The sequence below is a fragment of the Cygnus atratus genome, chromosome 2 (assembly GCF_013377495.2).
Source record: "Cygnus atratus isolate AKBS03 ecotype Queensland, Australia chromosome 2, CAtr_DNAZoo_HiC_assembly, whole genome shotgun sequence".
Lineage (NCBI taxonomy): Eukaryota > Metazoa > Chordata > Aves > Anseriformes > Anatidae > Cygnus > Cygnus atratus.
In genome coordinates, this window is record NC_066363.1 from 91,530,938 (window position 1) to 91,550,630 (window position 19,693).

General features: G+C 42.0%; 1 protein-coding gene across 1 annotated transcript in view; it reads right to left on the reverse strand.

The window, feature by feature from the left end:
* The window catches only part of PTPN3 (protein tyrosine phosphatase non-receptor type 3), a 124,166-nt gene extending 108,204 nt beyond the window's left edge, over positions 1–15,962 (reverse strand). The window contains 1 exon segment of the mRNA XM_050708712.1: positions 15,831–15,962. The gene's annotated coding sequence lies outside the window, so the exon portion shown is untranslated.
* Between the last annotated feature and the right edge of the window lie 3,731 nt (positions 15,963–19,693).

The window sequence follows — 19,693 nt, forward strand, 5'->3', positions numbered from 1 at the left end:
AGAGCATTAAAGGACAAGTTAATTTGAAATCAATTCTTCAAACAATGCTGTCAAGCTCATTTTGCCTCAATAACCGAATAAAGTAGATTAGCTACTTTATTTTAAAAGCTATTAGCTAAACCTTTATACAGGTTCCTAACATTTAAGCTTATGCTAAGATCAGGAACAGAGTTAACGACCCCTATTCCAGACTGTCTACCCTAGATTACACCTCTATAAAAATACTCAGCTTTGTTTATTTAACCTTAATTGCTTTCCTAGTGCAAAATGTACCTTGTCACGACCATGTAAGTGATCTGCTTGCCCACAAGAACTTTCTGAATGTGCCATCAATATTTACACATGATGAATGCACTCAACCCGCATCTGATCTTTGGAACCAAAGTACAAACTCTGGCCTAGGCCATACACACTTTTCTACTATTAATAAACCCTAGAAATTTCACCTAAAGAACTTTGTCCCTTGCAAAAACTAGAAAAAATAGTCAGCTTTAGCAAGTAATAGGGATTAACTGTCAAATCTAGCCCAAATTTCACTGAAATTGATATGTAAGGTGTCTAACCTTCAACCACGGTAAGTTCATGCAGTAACTTACACTCCCCCTTTTGAAGCAGCGTGTCAAGAGCAGGAATCGTTTAAACATAAATGCCACGGAAAAGACTAGATAGAATAAGTGGTAGAACAGTTTTGTTCGGGACTGAATGTGGTCACGGGCTGGCTGCCCTTTGCAGCACCTGCAAAGGAAAAGCAGCCAGAGAAGCACATCAGCAATATGAAAGGGAGGTCTGGGGGAACTTCACGACACAACACTGGCTAAAATGCAGTTCAAAACCTTCAGGAGGAAACACAAGGAGAACACCTCCTGGTTTGAATCTTATTGCATTCATGAAAAAAAAAAAGGGGGGGGAGGTTCTCCTTCCTAAAGTTTTAAAAGCATTGTATCAGGGAACGTTCAAATGAAAAGCTACACCAGAACTGATAAGGTCAATTGAATCAATGATTAGCACAGGCACTGAGGAGTATAGGGATTTCAAGCAGAATAAGCAGGAGACCAGGCATGAAACCAAGTACGGGATGAATAAAAGCATAAGGGGATGGATTGGAACAAAGTAAACAGCAACAAAAGTACAGTAGCAAGGTAGAGACTAGAAGAGAAAGAAATTAGGTAAGACAGTGGAAAGGAGTTACCTTGCATCTTTAACACAATCAAGAAAGTTTGTTCCTAACGAGCTAGAAGAACGGAGCCAGGAAAAAAAAAAAAAAGGATTTAGGATAGGTGATGTTTTCATTTGTACAAATTCTTAGGAACAACACTAGAAAAGTGGTTTTTTTTTGTTTTTGTTTTTTTTTTTTTGTTGTTGTTTTTTGTTTTTTTTTTTTGACACAGACCCCTTACTGTGAAATGCCAACAGTTTTGTTGTTTCGTTTTTAAGTATCCTTTGAAGTTTAGGCATTTGCTGTGGGCTTCCCTTCAGAAAGATTCAACAGTATGATTTCATGCTGAGCCTGAATTTGTTTCCTCGACAGCACTGCCTTTGCGTCTTAGTCAAATAGTATTATCTGCAGTTTGGTAAGGGCTTGGATGCATCTCTTTCAATTATTTGGCACTCTTACAGCTCAATTTGTCATCTTTTTCTACAACATTACTCAAATATGTAGTGGACATACAGCTGACTCACAGTGACCAGACACGGGCATTACCTTCTGTGCCAAACACACTACTACACTTTAAAAAAGATCTTAGCTTATTGTTTTCCAAACAGACAAAGGTTTGACCTGCTGAAGTATAAAATATTTTGTCAGCATTCACTTCTAACACTTCCAGACCAATTCCCCAACTCCACGTTATTACCATCCCCTGAAAGAGAAGGAAATGGAAAGCTCAGAAGAGCAGAGATGGTAGCTCCATCCAGGAGCATAATCACAACTATCATCTTACACCATACTAATTACTTTCTTTCACCCCAAGCTTCCACTCATTTCAACACAGAATCACAGAATCGTCTAGGTTGGAAGAGACCTCCAAGATCACCGAGTCCAACCTCTGACCTAACACTAACAAGTCCTCCACTAAACCGTATCACTAAGTTCAACATCTAAACGTCTCTTAAAGACCTCCAGGGATGGTGACTCCACCACTTCCCTGGGCAGCCCATTCCAATGCCTAACAACCCTTTTGGTAAAGTTCTTCCTAATATCCAACCTAAACACGTAACAGTTTATCAAGCTACCTTCCTCCTGCCATGAAAAGAATGCTAAGTGACCAATACTAAATCAGGGAAAAAGCTGACAATACTGTGAAAACTTTACACTACTTGCTTGTAAGCAAGAAAGCTTACAAGGTTACCTACTGAGCTTGTAAGAAAGAAAAAAAATGTGCATTCTTACTTGAGCAGGTTTCAATCAGGAGTCATACTGCAACTTGCTTCTGATAGAAAGGATTATTAATGTAATAATAATAGACAAGTGTTTGGAAGGCAAAGAACAGGGTATCAAAACAGCTGAAGTAAGAAGTTCCTATAAGGCTGTGGCACCTTTATGAGGTTAACTCACGAGCCCAGCCACAAGCTGTTAAGTTTATTCCAAAACCCTCTTCTTCAACTCTACTGTTACCAAGTGTAAGGAATTCATTATCAAAATATACCTCCTATAACAAACACAGTAAAGAAAGGGTTCCAAATGTTTACAACCAAACAAGTTTTGTATCTTTTGGAATAAAACTGAAAGCTAAACTAAAGGAAATGACAGGAAGAAAAGATAAAAGACATAAATTTGTTATATTACAGTCAACTAATACCTCACCTGAATGTGACAACTACTTAAGAGCAATAAAAATAGAGAACTGCCTATTTTTCTTGGCAAAACACCTGTTCTGAAGTTTGGAAAAAGGTCACTTGCAGCTGGGCTCTTTCCTCTGATAACTGCTTGGGCAAGGCAAACCTCTGCAAGCACCCTTTGCTTACAAGCACCACAAATCTCCTCGCGCTGCCAGCTTCCCCAGAACAGCTTTAACACCGAAGGCATAAGTGAGGGATGCCGTGGAGGATCTGACTGCCCCATACCGCTGCACACCAGGATACGTGCTCACTGAGGAAGCCAGCTTCTTATTGCCAAGGGCGAGCCCGAAACGAATCCTGCATGTTCCCTGCCTGTGGAAATAGGACTACTTGGCAATAGCAGGCATTTCAATCAGGCGACTTCTTTATTGCAGGGTTAGCCCATTTGAGGATCTTTTCTTCCTTTCTTCCTCGCCACGGGAAGCTGTCACCTAAATTATTCTATTTGTAGTTGTGCAAACAGTCGTTAATTATAAATCCAGCTATCAATGCAGAAAGGTGACAGCATGCCAGCGCCTGAAGCAGTGCTGTCTGCTTGAACACTGGCTGCGGTGGCTGCAATTATGCTAACAAGTCAGGAAAGAGGAGGAAACATCTCCCTTGAACATCTCTTCTCACAAGCAAACACAATAGAAACACCTAACTCCCAAATTAAATAACAGGTCCTGAAGTGGTTAGGTGCCAGGAAAAAAATAGGTATGGCTGATCCAGATGCAAAGGAAGAGAAAGATCTTAAACAACAAAAAAAAAGTCAACAGCAACAATATAGGAGATAAAAAATAGAAGGCTCTCACATTCGAGGAATGCTGACCTTGTAACTGTTTCTTCCCTACTGACATGCTTTTTTACTAGCTGGGACAACTGCCATGGTTTCCCCTTTAAAAAAAAAAAAAAGAAGAAAAAAGAAAAAGAGTACCCAAGAGCAACAGCATAACTCAGGGGTTAAGGGAGAAGGAGTTATTATAAAACAGGCTTATGAAGTAAACTCATATACATGTACTAGGTTTTGGTTGCAAAGTTAAGCATTCCAAGCAGTACCCAAAAGTTGCTATCCAAGCTCAACCCAAGTCATAACCAAGCCAAGCAGTCCCTACATTTAATTTCACATGCAAGTATGTGACAGAAGAGCACATTAGATTATTGAATATTTAAGTATATTTTTCCCATAAAGCAGCCTACAGGACTTGTTACCTTCAGTAAGAGACAATGAAGTTCCATTCTGAAAGCCGGGTCTAAATTTTCACGTTTTCTGACGTACTACACACATTTCACTTCTTATATACAAAAACCCCACCACGCTAACATAGATCTTAAGAGTATTTCCTGAGCCATTTCCTGAGCAGAATTTCCTGGGCAAAATTCGAAAGCCCAGCCAGCACACTGCTACAGGGAAAGTCAGAAGCGTACTTCGACTGTTGAATGATTTCTGCAATGAGCTGCTGGGGCGAAACCAAAACGCCTTGCTGCAGGAAGGCAAACCACTAACACCAGCCATTTTGAAAACAGTAGGTTGAAAAGCCAAACACACATAAAAAGGATTTGTTCACCTCAAAGTGTCTTAAAAGTATACATTTTCCCACCATTCATAGCTTTGTCCTAACATGCTCAGTTTGTTCTGTAACAAATACACATTCTGCCATAAAATCCTCTTCATTCAGGCATTCTCCATTTACATAAAGCCAATAGCAAAGCAAAAAAAAATGAGCTTTTGGTAGGACTAATCAATGTTTTCAGATTATATTTGAAATAAGCATTTTTAAACGTTGCTTTAATAGCATGTTATCTATCAGGCAAAATCCTCTGAGAGGCAGCCTGAGAGCTCTTTCCTCATTCTGGACTCTGCTCTCATATAAATCAGAACAATAGAGCATCAGTATTGTACCTGTTTCTCTAATACAGAAAGCCAATGTCAGCTCCCTTAAAAGCACCATTGAGTAGCGGTAAAGGTTTGTGCTGGTGGATTAATTTATTTCCCCCATTTATTTTCAGCAGAACAAAATGCACGCTATTAATAAGATTGATGTTATTTTCATAGTATTAAGCTGCCACCAATATGTTAGAAAAAACATGGCTATACATGACCCAGGCTACAGAATCACAGAACGGTCTAGTCTGGAAGGGATCTCCAGAGATCATCTGGTCCAACTGTTCTTGAAAGCAGGACTTTAAATTAGGTTTTCCCAAGTCCCACCAAGTCAAATCTTGAATATTTCCACAGCAAGAGAGACTCCACCGCTTGTGCAGGCAACTTATGTCACCATTTAACGGTTCAAGGCAAAGATTTTTTTTCTTCGTATATCCAGGCAATAAGTAGTTTAGTTCACTAAGAATTTCACCCTTACATTTCAACATACTACCCTAATGTATCATATTATCCGATAGTATAGGCTAAGTTTGAAGTGAGGACTATGAAACCTTTATACTGCAGGAATTACCCAACACTGGACAAGTATCAGGTCTTAACATTAGCAACACGGCCAGCACAGACAGGTATTAGAAGTTAAGGTCTACAGAATGCTTACTCCAAGTAACTACAGTTGCCAATGCACGCATTTCATAAATGTCTTCTTTCTTATGTATATTAAGGAAGAGTTCCAAAGTTAGCAGAATCACAAACTCACCTCATGGCATACACAAGAGGTGTAACATACAAATGCTATACTATGGATGCCGTGACCTACAAGGCTTGTTTTTAACCTCTTCTAACAGCTGGGAACAAGCTAACTGGTCTTCACTTCTAAAAATGAAAAAAAAAAAAAAAAAAGGAAAGATAAAAGCAACCCATCTTCACAAACCAAGCTAGCACAACACGACAGAATATAGATGATAGTCCCTGAACAGACACGCATCTGAATGTAATGGGAACGAGTTGGTCCACATACAACGCAACTACAAGTCTTTTTTTTTTTTTTTTCAGCACTGCCAGGCCCCTCTTTTCTTGCCCAGCCTTTAGTTAAAGGATGCGAAGAGATGAAACAGAAGTAGTGGTTGAAACCAAGTCAAGCACCTGCTCCCTTGTTACCCCATGGCACAACTGTATATAAACCTGCCGAGTCCCACACACACAGTGCAGCCCTTCCCTTAGGGCAGGCACTAACCCGACAACCTCTTCTATACTTCAGTTTTTCATGTAGCCTATAACTTAATATCTTTAGGACATATGCTTTTTTATTTTTTTAATAAAATGTTGAAACTAACCAACAGACCCAGAGATGAAGAGAGTAGGGATCAACCACCAGCATGTTCTTCAGACAACCAAATAGATTCAGGAGCTGAAAATTCATTTGATCCAACACTGTTTGGGGTCACCTGAGAGCACATGAAAAATTAAAAGTACTGAAGAAACTGAAGCTTTCACCTCACTTACTCACTGGACATCAACTGTCCAAAGGGACCTCAGTGGATGGAAATGAAGAGACCAATAAAGCTAGGCTCATCGTGCCATCCGACCTTACCTGCTGGGCTGCCTTGCAGCCACTGTCTGAGCAATCCAGTAAAACCAGCTTTTTTATTTCCTGCGATAGGAGTTCAGCCCTGCCTCTGACCGCAGACCACGCAGTTGCAAAGTTGGTTGGCCAGCGACTGCTTGTGCACAGAGTGTCTTTAGGACATGTACGTTGGTTTGGGTTTAGAGGTAAGTTTGGCTAAATGAAGAAATGGGACAGAACCAAGTTTGGCATTTAAGTTAATGTTTTCTGTTTGCAAATGTCGGAAGGGAAAGACAGGGGACACAAAAGAGATATTTTGCCTTTGGTAATGGCGGTGTTAAAAGCTGTAACGTTGGGCACTTGGTAGACTCCAAGAAACATGCTGACTTCTCTTTTCCACACCAGCTTAACACAGTCTTTGGCTGCTTTCTTCAACACCCAAAAGAGAAATTTTAAACCAGCTTTCTTATGCTGGGTAAGATGTCCTTGGTAAATAGAAAAGCAAAAAACAAAACAAAACAAAAAAAAAAAAACACAAACAAACAAACAAAACCAACACAAAAACACATGGATGACCCTAGCATAAAACATGACACTATTCTAAGCAAGTCAAACACAGAGCACACACTAGTTAACAAGTAACAGAGTTTGTAACTGATAGCAGTAACAAAACCTCTTGTTCTTCAGAATACCTGATGATAGAGCTAACTTTAGACTGGACTTTATTAGATTTTAAAGGCTCATTTATTAAGCCCTCAATTCATTCATTAATCGCAGCAGACGTTGATGGATTTTATCCATCAAAATTCCTTTTATGAAGGAGTCTGACTCTTCACTCATAATCTAAAAAAATATGTAACACAATACAAGTAAGTTTCATTTCCTATATACTTCCTGCTCAGCAACTGTTTTGCTCCAACAGGATTTTTTTCTTATTACTATTATTTGTATCATTTATGAATTCAGAATCAAGAATTCAATATAAGTAACAGCAACTTATTCTAGTGACGAACTGCATTTATTACTTGTTCTATTCTGAATATATCTAGCTTCATGTTCCATTGCATTACCACAAAACCTTAGGTTGCTCCAAAGTCAAGTATACCAAACTATACTCCTTTTCTAAACAGGTAACACTTTTACTGTAAAACTAAGCATACTGCTGCTAACAAAAGACTTGAAGCCAATATACTCATTTGAATAGAAATTAACACTTCATAAACAGAATTTATCAGTTTACCATGTTTTAAATAACTTGGTAATTGTGTTCTGTTCGTATCGATAGGAAATAACTTGAATTTCATATTATTAAACAGAGTTAAGTTTAGTACTTCCATCACTTCAGTATGCAAGAAATTTACAATTAATAAAAGAAAAAAACACACCAACTGCCCCAATAAAAGAGGCAGAAATCTGTTTCAGTGGTCAGGACACCGTGAGAAACCCTAACACTGCTTCCAGCACTTCTGCTCCACACTCAGGTAACAAAGCAAGAAATCCTTGGAAAGAGATAACAAACTTTTCAGAAAACTCACTCTAAAACCTGGCTAGAAAAAGAAAAACAATTCTCTCATCTTTACTTAGGGAAATAGATATTACGTGTTACCTTCACTTTCACATTATGGAGCATATTGACAGAGAACTAAATCTCTAAGGAGATGGGGGAAAAAAGCATTCAAAGCACTGTATGCTTGATACAACAGGTGAAGCTGGTATCAAAAGGATAATTTCACAACACACAGCCATCCTTACATTAAGGGCATAGATAGTTCACTGCAAAGCAAAGATCCTATGCAGAATGCAAATGTACATTTGTGAATAGCTCTGTGTGTGTGTATCATATAATAATGCTCCATAAAAGCACCCACTGTTAATAAAAGTAGCCTGCGATCAATACATTTGGAGCAGGGCCTTTGCTCCACATTGTGAAAGCACACGATGTCTAAAGGCTGCGCGTTAACCTGTTCCATTATTAAACACTATTGTATCGCTTCCTACTTACTAAAAAAAAACCAACTGTGTTCCCTATAATCCTGGAGCCCTATCAGTTCTCAGGTGCCAAACCGCCAGCTTCCTTCAGATAGGTATCTTTTTCCCAGGTGTGCATTTTCAATATGAATAGGAAAGATGCCACCAAAGTTGAAGAATAAACTTAAAATCCACCAAAGTTAGTGAACAGGAAGCTGCAATTAAGACAGCTACACAAGTATCGCTGCCGACTTCTGAAATCTGTCGTGGATTTTTGGTCTCTTGCCACATCAGTAGTGCACCCCGACTGGCACGGTCCCACAGGCTTGCTCTCAGCTTATGAAGATTTCTGGCAACTACTTCAAAGAACAACGGTGTTACTAAAGTCAAACAAATCTAAAAGCAAGAAGTATCTGCTGCTAAAGTTGTTTTTCTTAAAAACAAACAAACAAAAAAAAACAACACAACAACAGCAAAAGAAAATATTCTGCCGTGGCTCCAAATTAAAAAAAAAACACCCTTATGTCCAGTCCTATTAAAAGTCTCTGTTAATTTAATATACATGGTATATGTATCACAAGTATTTTCACAGACGAATACTTGCCCAGTGTTAACAAATCTGAATTTCATCAGTGACACCTCAAATCACTTACCATTTCTGGGCTAAGATGGAAAGTATTGATTTTCTTCCTCCACCATACAGCTGCTCCCGTAATTATAAACTGTAATAAATACTATTTATACAGATGTAGAAATAGAAGCCAACTACACAGACATCCTATATTTGACATAAAAACACTAAGCTTAAGAAAAACGTGCCTACCTCTGTGATCAGCCTAAGCTGTATTGTTCTACTATGAAAAAAGAGTTTAGGTTCTTAACTAGATGGTCAAACTGACACATCAGTGAAATCTTAGCAATGTTTTTCAGATGTCGTTATCAGACATTATCATTATATAATCAACAGATTATATTTACAGAAACATTTTGAAGGGAAAGAAGTTTGTGTTCCTCAATAAAATAAGGTCATTCTATAAAAGGACTCCACGTAGCCATGACCTCTTTTCAAACATATCCTTAATAACGTGCAAGATCATTCCAAAAGTGGCTTATGCTCTACTTAAACTGAAGTTGGTCAATAAGTTTCCGCCAAGCAGAGTCTGTGACACTATTTTTTACCAGGTTTCTGAGAATTCCATAGTTAAAGGTGGCAATGTGTAAAACAGATCAAATTCCAGCAGGGCGTAACACATCACTCATGTTAACAGAAGGACAGTTCTAATCGTCACATCACTTGATGGAAAAACCGAGAGAATCTAGATTTAATATTGAGTTAATAATAACCAAGGGTGGAAATCATAAGATCAAACAAAGGTAGTCTAGAGAACCCCACGTGAAAGAGCAAACTATCAGAGTTTGAGAACTCGATCTCCCGAAAGCCCAAGGGTCTCCTGATAATTAGCAAAATCCACCAACTTTCTAGACCCGCAAATAAGAAACCAGGGAGACGATAAAAGTTTACCCATACCATAACTACGGAGTTAATCCACAAGCCAGAATGTTAGTCAAAAAATTTTAACAAGCATCAGAGGTGCTGTGATAAAGCTTTCCTGGTGCACGTATGGCTAGAATTATGTGTAAAAACTAGAAACCATCCTATCCTATAAACAAGAACACGAAAGCCAACCAAGACGACTTGTGCTCACTGAGTTGCTGCAAAGACTCCTTTCTTTCCTAAAGCAAATATGGACTAACACATTCGGAAATAATAACGTGGTGATAAGGCAAGCTGTACTTTAGCATGTGCTAGCTGATCTTCAACTTGACCAAAGTACAACCTGCTTTATCGACAGAGTGGAGATTTTGAATGTGCTATTTAGAACATTAGCAACACATGCACGAAGATATCCTCTTCCAGACAAACCACTACAGCACTGATGCAATTCCAGCAATCAAAAAAAATTCTTCCAAGTGCTTAACTTCAGGTGCACATCCAAGTTTGCCTTCAAAAGTTGTACCTCTACTTGTACCATTTGAGTTCAAGAGGTGCAGATCTTTCCATCTATAACATGCAAAAATGTAAATAAATAAATGAGGGAAAACATTTTATACTAACGCAGAGATTGAAATAGAAGCCAACCAGATGTTCATCCAATACGTGGGATAAAAATATTGTGCTTAAAAAAAGAAAAATTAAATTAAAAAGCAAATCCCAGAGATCAGGCTTTTGAACAATTAGGGCTAAGCTCTGGGAGATGTCCAGGATCGAAGGACAGGATCCATATTCACAACTGCAGGCAAAACAGTGCAACTGCTACAGTACAAAACCCCACGCACATGCAAGTCACAGCTCACACTCCCAACTTTGATTCATAAAATGCGTCATTCCACAGAGTGTAACTGCATCCCATAGCTTGCCAGGGAAATAGCCGCGGTTACTCATTGCACTTGGGTGTTACAACCCGCTTGCTTTCCACAGAACCACGCACAGGGCTGAGACCTCGCCTGGGGGTGGAGGGAGAGGGCAGCGGCAAATAGTGAATGCGATGGCAAATTGTAACCCCCCTAATGCTTCCAAGTGCAAATAAGACATTGTGCAACGTCATACTGAAATACTTTGCTCTTGGATTTCAGTTACCTATAGCTGCTCTTTTACAAAAGTCTTGTTTAGGTTAAAAAGAAATCTCCTGGTAAACAGTGCAAACAAGAGACTTAAAAAGGAGGTTTTTGTTCCTTGATAATAACAAACAAACAAACAAAAAAGTAGCTTTACTTTGTGCACATGGCATGTTTTGCTTGATATTTCTAACACCATTGAGGCATCCAGCCTTGGTTAGTACTACTAGCTACTACTAGCTTCTGGCAGAGTCACTAAAATTAAAGCTGCTACCAAATCATTGGAACAGTATCTGCCAACTACGAAGGCTGAAGTATTTTATCATTCTACACCAATTTTACCACTTGTCTTTCAGAAAGTGAAAAACAACAGTGAAACACTTAAATATTTGTCCACCGAACCATTTCAGAAGTAAAGCATTTTAGCTTGTTTGAAAGTTTCTGAACTCAGAGGAAGAGCACGTCGTTTCATATTACATGAAAATAGAAGAGCAAAGGAGAGTTAGAATCACTTTCCGTACATCCAATTTTGTCTTGCAGAAAACTTAACATACTGATTCTTCACTTCCATGAAACACCTTCAAACCTCTTGTAAAGCTTTCTGCCCACTTTGATAATACATGTACAGAGATGAATTAACAAGATTCTTCTGAGGAAAGGCTGAGAGAGCTGGGCTTACTATCTTAATACCAAACAGTATTGATTAAGAACGATTATCTATCCAGCTTTATAATGCACAGACCACCAACTTAAATTATGACGATAAAAGCTAATTGTTGATAAAGATGACAGAAAGTAGGTGGCTGTGTCAACAGTAAACTACATTACCCCTTGAAACATACTTAATCGATCCACACAAGCAGACCTATGACATACTACTTTGGCTGTATTTCTACTCTTTGATTTAAGGAATAATATCTGTCATGCTTTTGGCAAAGCAGCACCTTTCAAACTGTCCTGAACTCCTTCTACTAGTAAACTGGTGATAACCGTTTAGCTTGAAGAGCTCCTCCAAATTCCAGGTTCTGAAAAAGTTTCCTCAGCAGAGCTTTTAGTCATACTTCACAGCCTGGGACGCTCTTTCTCTTTAAAATATGCTATTGTAAGCTCTTGTATGAAATCTAAACTTACCAAGAGAGGGAAATGATTAAATTATAGCCAACATGGGAGATTAACATATATCTGCACCACACACAAGTTTTGTTGTTTCTTGTGGCCTGTAAAACTCCACTGCATGTCTACTGTTCTTTAATCTTCCTATTGAAGAGAGATTTGGGGAATGGGATCAGGGGGAACCTAGTCACAGGAATGATCAGATCAGCCTAGTCCTTCTGATCTTCATTTCAAACAGGATAGGATAAGGTGCTGGCTTCAGACTACGGGCCTACAGACTGCAGAGATCCACCACGCTCCTCATTCAGTGCTATGCTCTCCTGTTAAACCAACGGTGAGGACTCTTTTACAGGACTGTATTTGATAAAATGAAGGTGTTGCTACCAGACATGAAGCGTGAAGATACAAGATAGCAAGGCCGTGCACGAACAGAAGAATGTCCTAGAACTATGGACACACGCTAACGAAAGCCTGAAGAACTGTCAGAATGGTGAACAGCACAGATACTATCCACCTCTTTTCCAATTTTTTTCTGGAATGCTTTAAAAATACCTCATGTCTCACTGAGGAGCGCCAAACGGAGAACTTGCATTCCAAATATATGCCCAGAACTCAGATTCTGCATAGACTTCTTAAACTTGTAAGCCAAAAGCACGTGGGACACACACAGGATGAACAGAAGCTCAGCAGCGCACTGAGTGCTTGCAGCATCACAGAGAATCGCAGAATGGCTGAGGTCGACAGGGACCTCTGGAGGCATCTGGTCCAATGCCCTTCCTCAAGCAGGGCCACCTAGAGCCAGTTGACCAGGACCATGTCCAGGTGGCTTCCGAACATCTCCGAGGAGGAGACTCCACAACTTCTCTGGGCAACCTGTGCCAGTGCTCTGACACCCACACAGCGAAGTGCTTCCTCACCTTCAGAGGGAACCTCTTGCATCCCCATTTGTGCCCGCTGCCTCTTGTCCTGAGGGTGGGCACCACTGAAAGCAGCATGGCTCCACCTTCATTGCATCCTCCCTTCACATGTTTATAGACATTGAGGAGATTCCCTCCAAATCTCCTCTTTCACAGGCTAAACGGTCCCAGCTCTCTCGGCCTTTCCTCATAGGAGAGCTCCTCCAGGCCCTTCAACAGCTCTGTGGCCCTACCATGGCCTCTCCATGTCCATGTCTCTGTTGTACTGGGGGCCCAGAACTGGACACCATACTCCAGGTGTGGCCTCATCAATGCTAAGTAAGGGTTTTAACTTTCTCTTCAATCTCCCTGGTCCAGCAGACAGGAACCCTTAGTTTCTATTACTCATTTGCAATGTTCAGAAATCTAAAACATAAAAACTAGCATATATGCGTGACCAGGCTTCGGCACAGCTCAAGCCACTGAATTAGGTGAAGAAGCACCCCCATTTTCCTCATGGAGACGACTCTTCAAGATTTTGAATGCAGTTTGCCAACAGGGAGAAAGTAAAACTAAAACCAGAAAGCTTCATAAAGCGAGCTATTGGAGGATGTTTCATCTACTATCTGATTTCCTATCATTTTGTGAAATACTTTGTGTGCAAGGATATGAAAGGAGGGAAGAAAGAAATTGAATACAAAGTCCTATACAGGACACATGACTCAGTTTCATATTACAACGCTAATAATAGAAGTAAGAACTCCCTGTAAGGTTCAGTACATGCTGATATGAAGCCAACAGTATCTTAGGGTATGGGGAGATTAAATTATCTCAAGATAAGTCAGGATGAAACTTGCAGCACATCTGTTACTCCACTCCAATGCCTCTGCGCCTGCTCCTTCCCCTCAGCAAACACCTCAACAGAAAACATTAACCTACCTCTCATTAATTCCCACTTGCCATGAGTTAAGTCTGTACACACCTGATTTTTTTAGGCCTTGATAAGAGGAAACACCACAGCTAATGAAAAGCATCCAAATCCAAAACAAAACTGCAGGCAGTGTTTCTGGCTGATGCTGACACTTCCACATAGGTTGGATTAGGCTGCCTAAGCCCTGCCTTTCCTGTGGGCTTAAGACACAACCCCAGTTCAGAATTATCTGTTGATTAATTCAGGTAGCTTCCTACTCATATGAGAAATGTTCCATGCTCTAGCCCAAGGCTGCCAATGCACCCATCACTGGCCAACACTCCAGAGCTACAGATTTTCGTCACAAGTTAGGCAACTGCAAGCTGGATGCTCTAGTGCTCATCGCTGTTGTGCCAAAGCCCCTTTTATCAGCTGACCCGATGCACTTAACACAGTGGAGTGAAACACACATGTATCTGCTGGCAGCCTGTGTGCAGCAGTATAAAGAGAAACCCCTACTACAAAATAACACCAACACACTGAAGAATTAAAACAAATTACAGCATAGCACGCTAGCTGCTGTAGTTCTATGCAAGTAACTGGACATTGTACTCTCTTACTGCTCCATTTTAGTGCAAACTTTTCAGTAGATGACCATATGCTCTTGCCCAGTCCTCATCTGCGAAGCTGTGAAGCTCACAGAATTTTCTTCATTCCAGAAAACATGCTGCAAGGTTCCTACAAAACTCACAACAGGCACTTCAAATAGTAAAGCTGATAACTGCATATACTGGGTCCTCCTCACCCATTAATGTTCCATTTCCTTTTAACTGCTCGATATGTAACGAATAAATAGTCCTACGTGTCTATGCCAGCATAGCAAACATCATTTGTGAACGCACAGAATGACAAAAGAGAAGAGCTGCTCACCATACCCGCATTTGGTACACCCTGCAGAATTTAACATTCACGGCTTCTGTACACAACCCTTGCAGCATTGTGCCTACATACGGTTACTCTTTTAGTGTCTGTGCAAAGCTGTTTACCCATCAATACAGAAAGTAGGTCATAGCTTAGAAACGTACAGACAACTGTTTCTCCTACAGTATTGATTATTAAGAAAAACCATCGAAGATCTTCAGAAATTAGCTGCTGTTTCAGATCACTGGAGTGGATGAAAACAAGATTTACCACGTGGCAAGTAACGAACACATGGAAGGGTATGTTACCACCACACTAGCTGTTTTGTTATCATCTTTAGCAGTGAGCATCGTTACTGACACACCAATAAAACACACCAATAATATACGAAGCTTCCTGTATGTGCTGTAAAATTACAAATAACTGTAGTCTTATGCCAGTCTTAATTTGCACTAAAAGTATTTTGGAGGCTTAGGGGCAAAGAGTAATTACTGTAAAGTACAACATATCACTGTGATATTACCCAAAATTTCAATTCTGAAACCATGAACCCAGTCTCAGAATGCGTACAAAACGTGATAAAGGACACGTAATAAACGCGAGTTATATCACAGGGAGAGATGACAAGTGTTAAGAGTTTCTCCAGGAAAACTGTTGCCAGCAATATTCCAGAGCTTTATGAAACAAAATTAATCTTATCCAAGCCACTTGTTTCTTCAAATGAGCTCCTGTTAAGCGTGTTTAGAAATACTAGGAGCACTGAGTTTTCTTTTCAAGAACTAAAAAGCAGAGACACGTTCAATGCTTGTCACCTGCCCATCAAGCCCTTCTTGCCACACGACAGCGCCAGCGGATGTCAGCAACATAAAAAATTTAGTATTTGTGTTTCGGTAGCAAGTTTTTCCAGATACGGTGATTAAGCAAACCTTTCCTCTAACGGTTCCCTTTAGGATCAAAACCACCCAGGTAATAAGGATAATTTGCTGCTTCTACGGATCGGTGCCGGATTACTTTCTTTTCCCAAGTGCAGCTCCGCTCCAGAGCTTGTGCAAAGGCACAGTTACTCTCCGCAAAGAGATTAAGTTACTTGTACATAATTTTTCTCCCCAGGAGCACACAAAATCGGTACTTCCCCAATACCTGTTCCCACCAAGCCGTGCTCAGCCGGCCGAGCAGCAGTCCCCGCACTGTGTCACCGAAGCCACCGCTTTGTCCCGGTCCCCGTCGCACGGGTGTTAGGGCAGTAACACCTCGCACAGAAAAAAAAAAAAAAATAAAGAAGAAACCCCCCCAAAAGCGGCTGCTTTGCACGGCGAGGAGCACCAGAGCCGGCTCCCGAGCCCAGCACCCGCAGCACGCCCCGGGCAGGGGCTCCCCGCCGCCGACCCCCGGGCAGGGCAGGGCAGGGCAGCTCCGGGAGCCGCCGCCGAGCCCCTGCCGGCCCTCGGAGGGGCCGGGGAAGCCCGAAGCAGGCAGGAGGGGACAGCGCCCGCCCTGCCCTGCCCTGCCCTGCCCTGCCGGAGGCGCCCCGGCGGCGCCAGCCAGCCCTCCCCGCAGCCCGCCTTCCGCCCGCCCCGCCCGGTACCTGCCGCCCGCCGCCGCCCGGCTCGCTGAGGGGGCACCGAAGGCCGCCGGTCAGGCCCCCGAGACCAGGCGAGCAGGTGCGGAGAGCCCGGCACCGAGCCTCCGCCGCTGCTACCGCCGCCACCACCGGCTCCTGCGCGGGGCGGAGCGGGGCGGAGCGGGGCCCGGAGGGGCCCGGAGGGGCCGGGGCGGCCGCCCGCTGCCGCCGCCTAGCGGGAGCAGGGCGGCCCGGCGGCACTGGGTGCAGCTCCTCTAGGGAAGAGGCTTGGGGAAACTTCCAGGCGCTCGCCCCTGCCCTCGTGGCAGGGCTGGGGTAAAGTGACGAGACACAGCAGAACTGTCCCCAAAATGCGTGTGGCCCCGGCCCTCGCTGTTAACGCACCTGCAGGGTGCTCTGTGCAAGAGGCAGCACCAGAGAAAACCAGTGGTGTGCCAGAGAAAAGCGTATCTGGCTGCCCCTGTACATCCCTGTACTGTTCCAAATTCCAAAATTTCCCTTCCCAGGGCATACATTCACCTGCGATGGAGGTGTGGCTTTCCAAAATGCAACGTAGCTGTTGCAACCTGCTGGCCCTGCACTGCCCATCCAGCCAGCTGGGGAGACCTCATCAATGTGTATAAATGTCTGAGAGAAGGGTGTTGAGAGGATGGAGCTGGTCTCTTTTCAGTTGTGCCCAGTGACAGGACAAGAAGCAACGGGCACAAACTGAAGCACAGGAGGTTCTGGCTGAATATGAGGGCATTTCTTTACTTTGGGGGTGACAGAGCACTGGCACAGGCTGCCCAGAGAGGTTGTGGGGTCTCCTTCTCTGGAGATACACAAAACCCGCCTGGATGCCATCCTGTGCAACGTGCTCTAGGTGATCCTGCTTGGCAGGGGGGTTGGACTAGATGATCTCCAGAGGTCCCTGCCAACCTTGGCCATTTGGTGAATCTGTGATTCTGTGATTCCCCTTACACCGCTTTGCTGGCCAGTTTGGATGAAGAAACTTGAAGGTAGAACACGCCAATGAAGTGAAGGCAGGAGAACGGGACCCTAAGCAGGAGTAAGTTCATTTGTTAACTCCCTGACATCTCTCTAGGGTGTAAGTATTCAGCTTGAGAATGGCAGGGTTTGCAAAGCCCATCCCAGACCAGCCCATTGGGTCAGCATGTTTCCAGCAGAACCTCACGTCTGCCACGGAGGGCTGGAGCCCTCCGACACTTTGCATGCCATGGAAGGAAGTTAAACTTCCTTTAAACTGATACTTTGCATATTGCAAACAGGCAAAGTACTTTGTAAACAGTAGTCATCACCTCCTCCTTTAGGGGGAATGCAATAAAATGTTCAATTTAACAGATAAACGCAGCTAACAAGTGGGCAAGGGCCAGGCTGCTGCTCTCCCTAATAAAGGTTACTGCATCTCACCTTCCAAATAGTCCCATGTAAATCTAAGAGCATACATTTAGTGGCATGATAGCTAATACTTTCTCACTAATCATACTTGTGAATTATGATCATGATTAATTTTAGAGATGAAATATCTTAAGCATTCGATCTACTTATAAAATACCTGTGTTTTCAGTAGCACTAACACCGTACAGCTAGACAGTTACTTCATTGCAACATCAGAAATTACACTGCTGTACCTGGAAGAAAGTAAGTGATCGCAGTCTCCCTGTTTGTTAAAACTGCTACCTGTGGTATCAAGTACAGTCAGGCCTACCAGTGAGTAAGAGCATCGCCCACAGGTTTAATGGGAACAAACAACAGCTTTCTATTACACACAATTACTTACGGGTATAAAACTGTTCTTGGAAAGCACATTCCCAAATTTCTCAGTGGTATGGAAAGGCAGAGAGTCCTATATATATTAAGAGCAAAGACAAGAAGAAGGAATGCAGAAGCATTCAGGTTGCTGTAGAAGCACTAATGAATTTGTCCCAACAGCAGATGATCTCTACCACCACATGTGATGTCACCTAAGAACAAAATGTCTGTTTCAAGAACACATTTGTCTGTGCATCCTCTATTGTTAAAAAAGTGCTAAATTAGATTAAATTTAATACAAATCCATTACCTGTAGTTCTTTTTCCTACCACACAATCAACAAACGTGGAAAAACTTCTAATTGCATGAAAATCATAGAATCAGAGAATCATTACGGTTGGAAAAGACCTCCAAGATCATCTGGTCCAAGCATCCTCCTACCACCAATATCACCCACTAAGCCATGTCCCTAATAACTGCCTAAGATAAAGATTGTCTATTAATTTCACCTCTCACGGCAGAGCCATTATTTTCTGTAATTACATAAGCACTGTTTTTTTCAGGATCATCTCCCATTCACTGCATGTCTCAACAGCTGCCTTCGCAGCACGTGTTGACACCTATGAACCGGATGGCTACTCTTTCTGCTGAGCAGCCCACTGAAGATACCTAGGAGACGGTTTTAAAAATCACTCTTCCTGCATGTGTTTATTCTCTGAACACTAATTTAAATAAAAAAACAAAACCTGAATCTCTATTCAGTTTACTCCTGGAAAGAATGGGCCAAGTCACCGATCCAAGGGACAAAGTCCTGCTGCAGTGACTTAGCAGCATCTCCCAGAAATGCTGTGGCAACAGCAGTTGTGCAGCTACCTGCTGAATGGGGCCAGGGACCTCATACTGATGAAAACTCGGTAAGGAAAAATATTGTGGGTAGTGTTACTTTTGATTCAAGTTCTCCAGTTAGGTTCACCACATGGCTGCACCTGCATTTGTGGCGATGTGAGGAAAAAGGTGTAGCGCAGTAAAAAGCTGAGGCAGAAAAGAAGGCTGAGCAGCATAGCTGGGTTATGCCACCCGTCAGAGAGTTCATGAAACCACGGCCTCATTTCACAGCTTAGATTGGCTTTCTTTTCTCAGTGTCGGTAGCTGGGGAAAGTAGAGCAGGAAAAAGTCCTGATCACTGCTGGGGCATGACTTAGGTGGAAGTGAATCCCAGAGCATGTTTTAAGAGAGGTATAAAATGATTCTGCTACATGTAGTATCCAATTTTGGACAACCTAAAGGGGAAGAAATAAGAGTAAGTGATTTAGAAAAGAAGGCTAGTGAGGAAAAATTAAAGATCTGGACAGGATAGGGATGGGCACAAGAAAACAAAACAACTGTCTTTGGTTATCTACAGCACATGAGCAGGGCACTGGTACAGTATTCTCCATGACCACTAGGGTTGGGATGTGGTGCAAGCAGCTTCATTCACAGCAAAGCAGATTACAATTCCATGTTAGAAGAAGTCTTACTAGATATAAACCAAGCTAGGTAGGCAAATGGCAGAACCTCTTTCATGTCATGTTTTAAGTACAGCTTAATTAAACATCCTGTATCTAAGGTCTGAGTCTATATTAGAACCAAGTAGGAAAAAAAAAAAAAAAGGACTGCATGAAGCCTCTTT